The 11,528-nt window shown below is 42.6% G+C and overlaps 1 pseudogene; it reads right to left on the bottom strand.

The window, feature by feature from the left end:
• Positions 1-334: 334 nt before the first annotated feature.
• LOC110314691 lies at positions 335-946 on the bottom strand (annotated as a pseudogene).
• Positions 947-11,528: the final 10,582 nt, after the last annotated feature.

The following is an 11,528-nucleotide window of genomic DNA, read 5'->3' as shown; positions in this document are numbered from 1 at the left end:
CATTTTTTAATGGTTTTTTTGAGTTTTTGGAGTCCAGCTGCTTGAGCTCATTGTATATATTGGATATTAGTCCTCTATCAGATTTAGGATTGGTAAAAATCCTCTCCTAATCTGTTGGTGGCCTTTTTGCCTTGTTGACAGTGTCTTTTGCCTTACAGAAGACCCAATCAGGAGTTTCACACTGTCCTAAGCATATGTAAACAATATTAAGCATATCTAAACTATGCATATTTTGAGGCTTGTGGTCTTTCGCTTTAGTAATTNACCCAACAATAAACGTTTGTGGTAGAAGTCTATTGTTGCATCTCTTCCTTCCTGGCGGGGGAGTGGACAGCTACAGGGCAGGGCTATGGATCTCTTCCTCTTCCTCCTGGAAGTAGGCAGGCTTTCCCTGAGAACTGGGGCCCTGCTGTGCCTTCAGTGGACATGAGGCCACCATATGGTTGATGCTTTGGCAAAAGTGGCCCTTCTTGGGCTGGGGTGGCAGCTTGCATTCCTTGGCATGATGGTCTAGCCCACCGCAGTTGTAGCACCTGTCTCCTTTGGATCTTCGCTTCTGCATGTTCTTCCCCTTTGGCCCCTGCTCACGCCCAATACAGAACACACCACCGAGACCAGTGACAGGGATGGATTCAAGACCCTTGGCAGACTTCTTAAAGGTGAACTCCACCGCCTCACCCTCCTTGAGACTTCGGAACCCTTTCATGTGAAGCTTACTCTGGTGCACAAAGAGGTCCACCAGGGAGTGAAGCGTGACCCTGGCATGGGCAGTCATAGACAGGAAGCTGAACCCCATGCNCACATTGAACCACTTACAGATGCTGGCCCTGTGCATCAGGTGCTGCTTCTCTGCAGCTCAGGCCTTGTCAGCTGGCACCTCCTCTGGCACCTTCTCAGCTTCCTTGGCACAGCCACATGCAAACTGCTAGTTGGACACTGAGCCCATGGTCATCGACTGAGCCCATGGCCCCAGCCCCAGGTAGGGCAGCTGCTGGCCCCAGAGAAGTCTGGAGGCAAAGCAGCAATACTATATTTATAGGTTGTGCTTTCCCTCTGATTTTTGGTTTGCTAGAAGGTTCAGTTATTGTTTCCCATTGTGTGAGAAACTATACTGCATGTCAGCTACAAAAATGATCCTGACCCCTTAGTGATCTGTTCTTTGCTAGCTGACACTGAAGCTTGGACAGTCGGTGGCAGTAGAGCAGCATGAAAGGAAAGTATGGGCTTTCTGTGTCTTGTAGGATCCTTACCAGGTCCCTGCAAAATGAGCCTCCAGCATTTGCTCCCATAGCAACAGAAGCAACTGCAGCACCCAGTGTCTGCAGTACACAGCAACTCTAACAAACAGCACCTTCACTCTGGAGTGACCTGCTGTGAACAGGTTTTAGTTAGACTCTACCATAGCAGAAGTCCTCCATTGAGGTCCTTTTTATCGTCTTCTTGCAAGGCAAAATAAATAAATAAATAAATAAATAAATAAATAAATGAATAAACAAACAAATAAAATCAAAGCTCCTCTTGTTTCTTCTAGACTAACTTATACAAGTAACATTTTTTGTCAATGTGGATGGATTTAGGGTCATCTAACAGACAAATTTTGGGCATGCATTCCAAGGCATTTGCAGAGAGGTTGAACTAAAGGAAGGTGATGCTATAATCCTAGACTATAGCCCTAAACTAAATACAAGCAGAGGGGGAGGGAGAGTGAAAGCCAGGCGAGCACTGCATTCCTGGTTCTCAATGTCTTGATTGGCTAAAACCAGAACCAGCAGCCTCATAATCCTACTTCCACACAGATGCTATATTTAAGTGGAAACTTATGGATTCTTTGGAAAGTCATTGTGTCGGCAGATGCTTTTTTGGAGGGGTAAAAACATGAATACTTTCCTGGATCAGATATTTGTTAAAAGATTGCTTACTAAAGCAGACACCTGAAGGAACATTTTCCTGAAGCAGACACAGCTGAAAGGGTGTTTTGCTAGAATAAACATGTGGAAGGACTCATGATGAAGGATTCTTCACTTATTACATGCATGTATTGATTCAGCTTACATGTGTTATAGAGCTCCTTTCATCAGTCAGGAGTTATAGAGAAATGCACCCAAAACTCCTGGTGGTGTGTTGGCAGCTTCTCCTTATATCCTTGGATTCCCAGTGATTGGCAGAGTGATGTGAGCTGATACAGACTCATGTGCTGAGGGAAGACACCTGATGGTTGGCAGAGTATACATAGTAGTCATCTGACTGTGAGAGGGACTTGCCTGTAGAATAAGCTTTGCAACACTTCTTGATCTGCAATTTGTTGAGAAAGGCACAGTTGAGAACTTCTAGTGTTCCTAGATGTCCTAATCTCTCCTGCTGACTCATGTCAGTTTGTCTGCGTCCTGGCTGTTTCTACAAGGTTGTGCCACCCATGCTGATTCCTGTTCTGTATCCAGACTCTACCGAACTGAATGGCTGGTAGATTGCTGAAGTATTTTCTAGTATTTTCGAACTGGTGTTGCTGACTTCTTAACTAGCTGCTTATCTACAATGTAGGTGGGATCTGCTCTAAAGAAGAATTTCTAAACAGGAGCACATTTCCTGAATCCTACAAACCTTTCTTTCCTACTACTTCTGGTGAGTAGTGGGGTAGAAAGGAGGTTAAATCATATAAGAAACATTTTTAAATGTCAGGTTAAGAAAAATTTAAGCCTACACCATATCATCTTCTTTCCCTCCCCATGAAAGACTGCTCTTTCCAACCATGAGTCAAAATAAGTCTGTTATCTTAGGTTGTTCTTTTCATATATGTTGATGTACCAACAAGTAACATAACACATTTTTCTGAAAGCAACTATTTTTCTGATCTCCAATTTCCAGTGTCAGGATAAATTAGCTCAGAATTCACTATTAATCTCCCAACGTGCATTTTCAATCAAGCATTTTTTGAGATTAGTTGTAGATCTGTACATTAGTATCTAGGATGGCATAGGATTTTTTGGGAATTTCTCTTGTTGTTATTACAAATGTGGAAGATCAGCACGTGCTCTTATTCACTGAGGTATCTCCATAGCTCTACTGGTTTTGTTTTGGTTAAATGAGACAAGTGCAGTGGAGCCTGATAGCACATCTGCTTTATGCTCTCTGTAGATCAAATTCAGGGCTTTCTGTATGTTGACAAAAAATGACACTAAGTGAACTTCATCCCAGCCACTTCCTCCTCTTCTGCCTCTATTTTAAAAGTATATGATTTCTGTACCGCAACTCTTTCTCTCATTCTGTAGTTCATAAGATGAATTAAATACCCATCTCCTGTGTGACCCCAGTATAAGCCTCATCGACCCTCAGTAAGTGCCTGACACCTTTTAAATTTTTGCTTTTTCTTTACAAGTATGGATATTTTGCTTGAATGTTTGCCAGTATACCACATGCATGCAATATCACTGGAGACCTTCTAACAGACATCTTGGAATTGGAGTTATAGGCCTTTGAGGTAAACTAAGATACCTACTGATGTGTTGATTTATTTAATAGATTATGTAAAGTACTCAGTGATACTGAGTTCTAAGATTAACCTCACTTGTCACCTGGAATTGAATGACCTGGAGAAGTAGCTGAAACAATGCCTCATTGCTGTTAACAAACTGCTGACTCTCAAATGGTAAAATTGCTTGTTAGCTCCAAGTGGTCTTAGAGTTCAAAATGAAAATGCAAACCAGAATCAGGCCTTTTAGTAGCTATCCTGGTTTTTCCATTCACTGGTGCCTATGCCTCTCTTGAGCTCTGGATTTGGTGTGCTTGTCAAGAGATACCCACTGGGCTGTGTGTCACAGTGTAGGTGCAGGGAATTAGACCACAGTTCTCTGGAAGGTCAGTCAGTACTCTTCAGCTGAGCCAGCTCTCCAGCCTCCCCTGCCTCCCAATAATTTTTAACCCTTTACACAGTGACTGTGAACTCTTACCATCAGATCACTATAATAGCTATTTTGTTTTTAAAACAGGCCACCTTTCCCAGTTCATTACTTAGATAAATTTTAAGAAAGTAGAATTGCATCATCCCTGCTTGCCTCCCTCTATCCCTTCTCAGTTATTCTTCCAAGTTCTTCCCCTTAATCACTTCTTTTTCTTTCATCTTCTATGTTACCTATGTCTGTTTAGGTAACAATGTATGAGTGCCTGTGTTTCCACACTCAGGTATATGAATGCAACGTGCTGAGTCTGTTTTTGTTGTTTGTGTGTCTATGGTTTCAGGGCTGACCACAGTCCTCTGGCCATCCAATAAGAGATTCATCCCTGGAGAGGCTAATTCTAGCTCAGCAGTCATCAGTTGCCTGCAATTCTTCATCTGGTGTTGGAGCCCCTCAGAAGTTCTCTCTTTCACATCACCATGTTTTGTTGCTGTTGCTCCTGTCTTGTTTATGCAGTTATTTCTAGGAAAGTGTGTTCCACACCAGACCTCCTGGTGTTCTGGCTTTTATAATCTTTCCATTTCCTCTGTCCAGAAGCATAGATGTAGGAACTCTAATGTTGATATATCAGTGGGGACTGGCCTCCCCATGATATGCTGATATCTTCTGCATTGTGTGCAGTCATGATTCTGTGTGTTGGTGTCAGACTGATTCTTTGATGAGGGGTGTTAACCATGTTTACCCAAAATAGATAAGTCTCGCACAAAGAGTGCAAGTATTTTTGGTGACAGAGGGCACTGTGTCTTTTACATAGTAACACTGATACATTTATCTAGGAATAAGTTTAACTTTAATTTTAGACTTATCAATTTGTTTGTTCCAGCCTTTCACTTGGAAGGCTCCATAATCTTTCTCTGTGGAAGTTAGGTCCCAATTCTTACTCCCAGCACCTAGGCCCTCAGAAATAAAACTCAGCATCACAATAAATTTACACACACCTTGGCCATATACCTAGGCTCTTCTTGGACTATATTAAAACTTAGAGTAACCTATTTATTTTTATCTATATTCTTAATGACTTCTTAACTTATACTTACTTATGTACACACAAGGAGACATATACACCACACAAACACACACACACACACACACACACACACACACACACACACACACTACAGGGCATAAAGGTAGCTCTGTTGTTAGGACCACTTGATACGTTTTTATTTGTTAAGAACACTGGTTGTCATTCCAGGGAACATGTGTTTGGATTCTAATGTCTCCATGATAGTACACAACTGTCTGTAACCCCAGTTCCAGGGGACTTGGGGCCCTCCTCTGACACTCATGGGCACTAGGTATACAAGTGTTACAGAGACAAGCATACATGCAGATAANACAACCACAAAAATAAAACAAACCACTGTGTGGATCTTCAGATAGTGAAAGGGAAGGTTTGTAAGTGACAGACAAAACAAAAGAGCAGCTCAGTGAGAGCCAAGCAACCTGTNCAACATTGTTTCAGAGAGTCCTTCTGGTCAGCAGCAACAGTGACAGACCCAATTTGATGTAGGTTAGACAGCTCCATGCTTCATGTGTAAAGACTTCTGTTTAGAAACAGTGGAACAATTTTAATCCAGCACCATTCCTGGTGTGGCAAGGGATCCTATCCAAAGATACAATCCAGCTTAAATGCAGACACACCGTTAGTATATACCTTTTCTCTGTAACTCTTGATGGATATAGAATAGAACCTCCAATTTCCTGTCTGCCTGCCAACTCTCCTGCAGTGCTGGAGGTCCCGAGTTCATTTAACTGCCATGGAGACCAATACATCACCCATCCTCCCCACAGTCAGCTGCCACAACACCCATCCACCCAGTAGAAACAATCTATAGAAGTTTATAATTTACAAGTCAGATTTATATATCAATAAATTCTCTATTAATCCACAAGATACCCACACAGTATTCCCAGAGGCAATTAATAATAATACAAACTGCCCACCAAGATCATACACATGATCACAATTATTCCATCCCTTTATGCTTTTTTTTTCCACACAGGGTTTCTTTGTTTACCCTGGTTGTCCTGGAACTCACTTTGTACATCAGGCTGTCCTTGAGCTCAGAATTCTGCCTGCCTCTGTNTCCCAAGTGCTGGGATTTGAGGTGTGTGCCACTACAAACCAGCCACTCTATCCGTATATCATATTCATAACTACCTGTGTCTATTGAAAATCATGCAGGATCAGCATTTCCTTTCTGTCTGTCCACTTTCATCTTGACTTCTTCCTCTCCTTTGAGTTGCTTTCTGTCCATGCAACTTTTTCTTTTACCTCCATTTTCTCATTCAATCACAGGCCTCCTGCTGCACGAATATTTTAATGGAATTGGACAGGGAATATACTGCTAGACCTAATAATGAAGTAATGGTTTGTAGAAGTAATCTGCCATGTTTGAAAGCAATATCTAACTGAGGGCCAGAGAAAATGATTAAATAGAGAAAGATCTGATAGAACAAGTCAGAAATAGGATATGCCCAACTCTTATGAGAACATCAGCAAGAGGGAGTGTGGTGTGGTATGTGGTTATGTATTGCAGTTTTACTAGAATAGTTTTACAAAGTTAGATTACAGATAGAACATACAGGAAACAGGTGAAGACAGAACTGCCCTGAGAATGAAAAGGATCCAGAAGATTAGAAAAAAATCGCCAAAGTTAGTATGAGGCTAACAAACCAATTCAGTCATAAGTTAAGAGAAGCCAGATTTAACCAGTCAGCTTGGAAGACTAGATTGTATGGAGGCTGGAATCTTTCAGGACTAGGCCTAGCACTCATTAGAAAAGAGGACATGCTCTGGGCTCAGACCAACTCATATATTACCCCAGCTTGGGTCCAGCTGTCATCTTATCTTATCATCTGAGGAAATAAAAGTGTCATTTACAAGAAACCTCTACTTAAGTAAAGATGAGATTTTTGACATGGAAAGAAAAAAATTAAAGAGAACAAGTATGAATCAAATTTCAAGTTTATTAGAAAGAGAAATTAACCAATTTAGGTTTGAGTTTGAATGCAAAGAAAGGCACCTAGAAAAAGACAGAGAAGACCAAAATAATGGATTTCAACTTCTCAAGACAGAGTTACTATTTTATTCATCATACTTTGATCTGGTTTACTCATTAAATCAACCATGGGAATAATTCACAAAAATATGAGCAAAATCCCAATATTGATGTAGGAAGAATTAATTTACAACTAAATGAATTTACAACTCACTGGAAAGTAAAGGTCAGTCTCTTATGGAGGTTTCCCAGGCCTGCCTCTCCTGGATCAGGTGAGATGACTGGAGAATACACAGGTCAGTGTGCAGGGGAGTCATGCTCAGGTCTAGGCTGAACTCCCTTATGTTGTCTTTACAGTAGACAGAGACCTGGACTCAAATGCTATCCATTAAAAGAAAACTCACACAAGGCAGGTATCTCACACTATAGAAGTAAATAATGAAGCACAAATTCTGATTGTTGATTGTTCAGCCATCATACCAAAAAGACATCCATGTTAACAATGGTTTCAGTCTAGCAAGTCACACAGGTTAGGGATACGTACTTTGAGTACTTCCTATCTTACTGGGAGAGATGCACCAGTTCTCTGGGTACTGTCCATACCTATGTCAGTATAGCATAAGACCTGTTAAGGGCCCACAGCAATAGGGCAAAGCAGGAAAAAATGTGTGAACACCCACAATGGTTACTTGTCTTCCCAGTTGCAAAGGTCTCAGGAACCAACTCAGACTTCATTACTGGCAGCTGAAATATAGATGCCTGTTTCCCACCTGTTGGAAAAACACAGAGAGTGAGAGACAGTGGAAGCAGTAATGTTGTGGGAGTAGAAAAATCTCCTGGTCAAACACCAGGGAATTTTCTTGAACTGTTACTGCAGCTCAGGGGACAGAGGAGACAACAGAATGGAAGATAGTAAGTAAAGAGGACTAACTGGCTTTCTGTAGGTCTGTTCTAGGCTGGGCCCTTCTTTTTGACATCAGTGGGAAATCAGAATTGGGTCTCCATCACCCCTATCAAGAGGCCAGTGGATCTATCTATATTTCCTTTACGCATTATGAGAGATTAAAAGTCAGAATAATAGTCCCAGTGCCTGAGTGGATACATCTTTCCTCTAATGAGGCAGGGAACATTTATAACTTGGTCTGCAGATTTGTAGAGAGACTAGTATTCAGACACTGCCCTTTTCTTACCTTAATTTCCTCCATATCAGAACAATCACCACAGTTCCCACCACCAAAGCTCCAAGAACCAGGCTGATGAGAATTACTATGATGGAGATGGTTTGTGGAGGCTCTGAGGATGGAAAGAAGGGAGAGTAATGAGTCTGACCCTAGCTCTAAACCCTGACCCTGTGCTTGTTTTTCAAAGAGCTCACATTTTTCCTGACAGCAGAGTGTTTGCTCACACCCACTCCTTAACCCATTTCAGAGTGAGAGGCTCAGGTAACCCTTCATGGTGAACTTGACATGTGTATCTCTGCTCTTCTCCAGAAGTAACCACCACTGATGCCCACTTCTGGAAGGTTCCATCCCCTGCAGGCCTGGTGTCTGGCAGCTCCGTGTCCTGGGTGTGGTTTTTCCCATCCCTCTTCCAGGTCACGGTGATGTCAGCTGGGTAGAAGCCCAGGGCTCAGCACCTCAGGATGACATTCCCTTCATGTCTTACATGGTGTCACATGTGTTTGGGGGGCATCTGAGGGGAACATTTGGAAAATTCAGGTATTTTGCACTCCTCCTAGGACCTGAGCAGTTCTCATGGCACCATCCCTAGAAATGATGGGAGACTTGGATGAGGGAGGGAGCCAAGTCCACCCATTGGCTTAAATACCAGAACTGGATGATATATTCCTTGGAATATTTTACAGTAACCATGTGCCAACACAAGGCAGGATACTGTGGGCCTCCCTCTAAATAAATAGACTTCTGGTTCTGACTGTGGAGGAGCCTAGTGACTCAGCAACCCTGGAGCCAGACATTCAATGCCATTGTGCAAGGACAGTGATCAGGCCTGAGAGAGGCCATGATGCACAATGCTGATGGAAGGGAACTGCTGTTTTATGGCCACACTGAACTGTCCTGGGAAAAGGGCAAATATTCTGGAGAGTCCCTCTCTCATGTTGAGTCAGGACAAGGAGGAGCTCTCTTTCCCTTTTGATGCAAGACAGTGTAAACATTCCAGCTGCTCCCTGTTGAGGAGGAGGCCTCAGGGAGTCAGGAGCTACAATCTCAGAAAACCAAAGAGGTTTGTAAGTCTGTCTCTTACCAGAGTGCATCAAGGTCTCCTTTCCAAGGTCCAGGCATCTAAGAAGGCTTTCCACACACTCCTCTAGCAGGTAAGTCCTCCAACTTTCTGTCAGGTCTCCTTGCTCCTGGTTTTTCTTGAATTCTTCACCTACTTTACCCTCTGCAGTCCAAGAGTTCAAATCCTCATTCAGGATTAAGGAATCGTAGCCATAGTAGGTAAGCTGGTAGTGACCGCCAAGGAAGCTCCCATCATTTGCCACATTGCAGCCATACACTTTCTGCAGGGTGTGGTAATCTGCCCCATCCACATTCAGCCTCTGGTCACTATGAGGGTTCTCTCCCATCTCAGTTATTTTCCCCAGCTAAACCCATATCCAGGTAACAGGCTGTAGTTCTCTAGGGTCTAAAATCACCAAGTCCCTATGACTATGGCTGTATCTCTGACTTGGGGACCTAGAGTGGATCTTATTGGGCCAGACCATGAGGGATCTGAGGAGTTATGACCCTAGTCCTCAGATCACTTACCATTCTTCTTGTTGTTGTTTTCATTCACCATGTACTTAAGAATTCTTCTCCCTGACAATTCCAAGCCAAGGGAGTTTGCTGTCTCTTTCTCCCAATATTCAGGTGACTCCTGCTTCATCCAAGCAGCCCGAGGTTGCATCCTTGCATCTGGTTCTTTGCTGTTTAATCCCTGAAACTGTATGGAGTCTACATATCCGACCTGTATAAACCCGGGCTCCAACATGCCATGCTCCGAAATTACGATGTTGAAAGTCTGCAGCCAGTGTGAGCCTGTGGGTGGTGTACATTAAGACCCTGACTCTTCAGCCTGGATCCAGAGCAGGTTAGTAGAGAGCAGAACTGGGGTGCTGGTGTGTCTGTATTCCTGAGATGCAGGATAGCATCAGGGGTTCTCCAAATACTGTATCAGGAAGGGTCTGGTTATTCAAGGAAGAAAGTAGAGAGATGTGGATTTCAATTGCTGTTTCTTGCTCCCTAAAATGCCATTTCCCTCAATGCCTCTCACTCACCTGCACAATACTGGGTCAGGTCTCTGGCCACCAATAGGAGGAGGAGGCTGCAGGGTCCAGGCTTCCTCATCCTCCCTGATGAGTGGAGTCTCAATCATGCCCTGTATCTCTTCACTTTATAACCTGATGTGGCTGATGCTGATTTGCTTCTTTTATATTTCCCAAAGGTAGTGATGTTGACCTGATGGGATGGGTCTTGGACAGACCAATTCCTGGGTGTGGGGTATTTCTAGGGTATTGATTCCCCACTTTGTACCATTTCTACAGGTTTGGTATCTGGCATTGCTGTCTAAGTACAAGTCTGTCTTCTGGTCCAAATTACATACCATTGATTCCTAGCCCAGAGGCCTGTAAGTGAGCAATTTTCAAAAATTTCAAGGCTAGAGTCTCCGTAAATGCTCAGACATTGTGTAGTCTTCTCTGCTGACTGGGCTTGTGTCAACTGTATCAATCCATATCTATCATGGTAGGAACTAGATATTTTGATAATTTTGATTTCATTCAGATATTTATACCTAATTGCATGTAAGCTGAATAAAAGAGAAAACACTGTTTTCCAAAATTAAATGAAGATGTCAGCATATTTAGATATTTACCATTTCTGGGAGTCCTTATTTTCATCTTCCCTCCCAGAGATCATAGAATTTTGTGTCTTGCTTTTAAGAGTTTTTTTTTTAAATATTTGAAACACAGAAAAATTCAGTTTCACAAATATATTTTAGGAGAAACATTTTTTAAAATTTTTATCAAATATTTTCTTCCTTTACATTTCAAATGCTATATTGAAAGTCCACTATACACTCCCCCATCCCTGCCCCCTATGCACCCACTCCAGCTTCTTGGCATTGGCATTCCCCTATACTGGGGCATATAAAGTTTGCAAGACCAAGGGCCCTCTATTTCTAATGATGGCTGAGTATGCCATCTTCTGCTACATATGAATCTAGAGACACGAGCTCTGAGGGTACTGGTTAGTTCATATTGTTGTTTCACCTATAGAGTTGCAGACCCCTTCAGCTCCTTGGGTATTTTCTCTAGCTCCTCCATTGGGGACCCTGTATTCCATCTAATAGATTACTCTGAGCATCCACTTCTGTATTTGCCAGGCACTGGCATAGCCTTAGAAGAGACAGATATTTCAGGATCCTTTCAGCAAAATCTTGCTGGCATATGCAATAGTGTCTGCGTTTGGTGTCTGATTATGGGATTGATCCCCGGGTGGGACGTTCCCTGGATGGTTCATCCTTTTGTCTCAGCTCCAAACTTTGTCTCTGTAACTTCTTCCATGGGTATTTT

This window comes from Mus pahari, unplaced genomic scaffold (genome assembly GCF_900095145.1).
Source record: "Mus pahari unplaced genomic scaffold, PAHARI_EIJ_v1.1 scaffold_8424_1, whole genome shotgun sequence".
In the NCBI taxonomy this organism is placed as follows: Eukaryota; Metazoa; Chordata; class Mammalia; order Rodentia; family Muridae; genus Mus; species Mus pahari.
The sequence above is the reverse complement of the archived record's forward strand: the minus strand, read 5'-3'. Positions and strand labels throughout refer to the sequence as shown.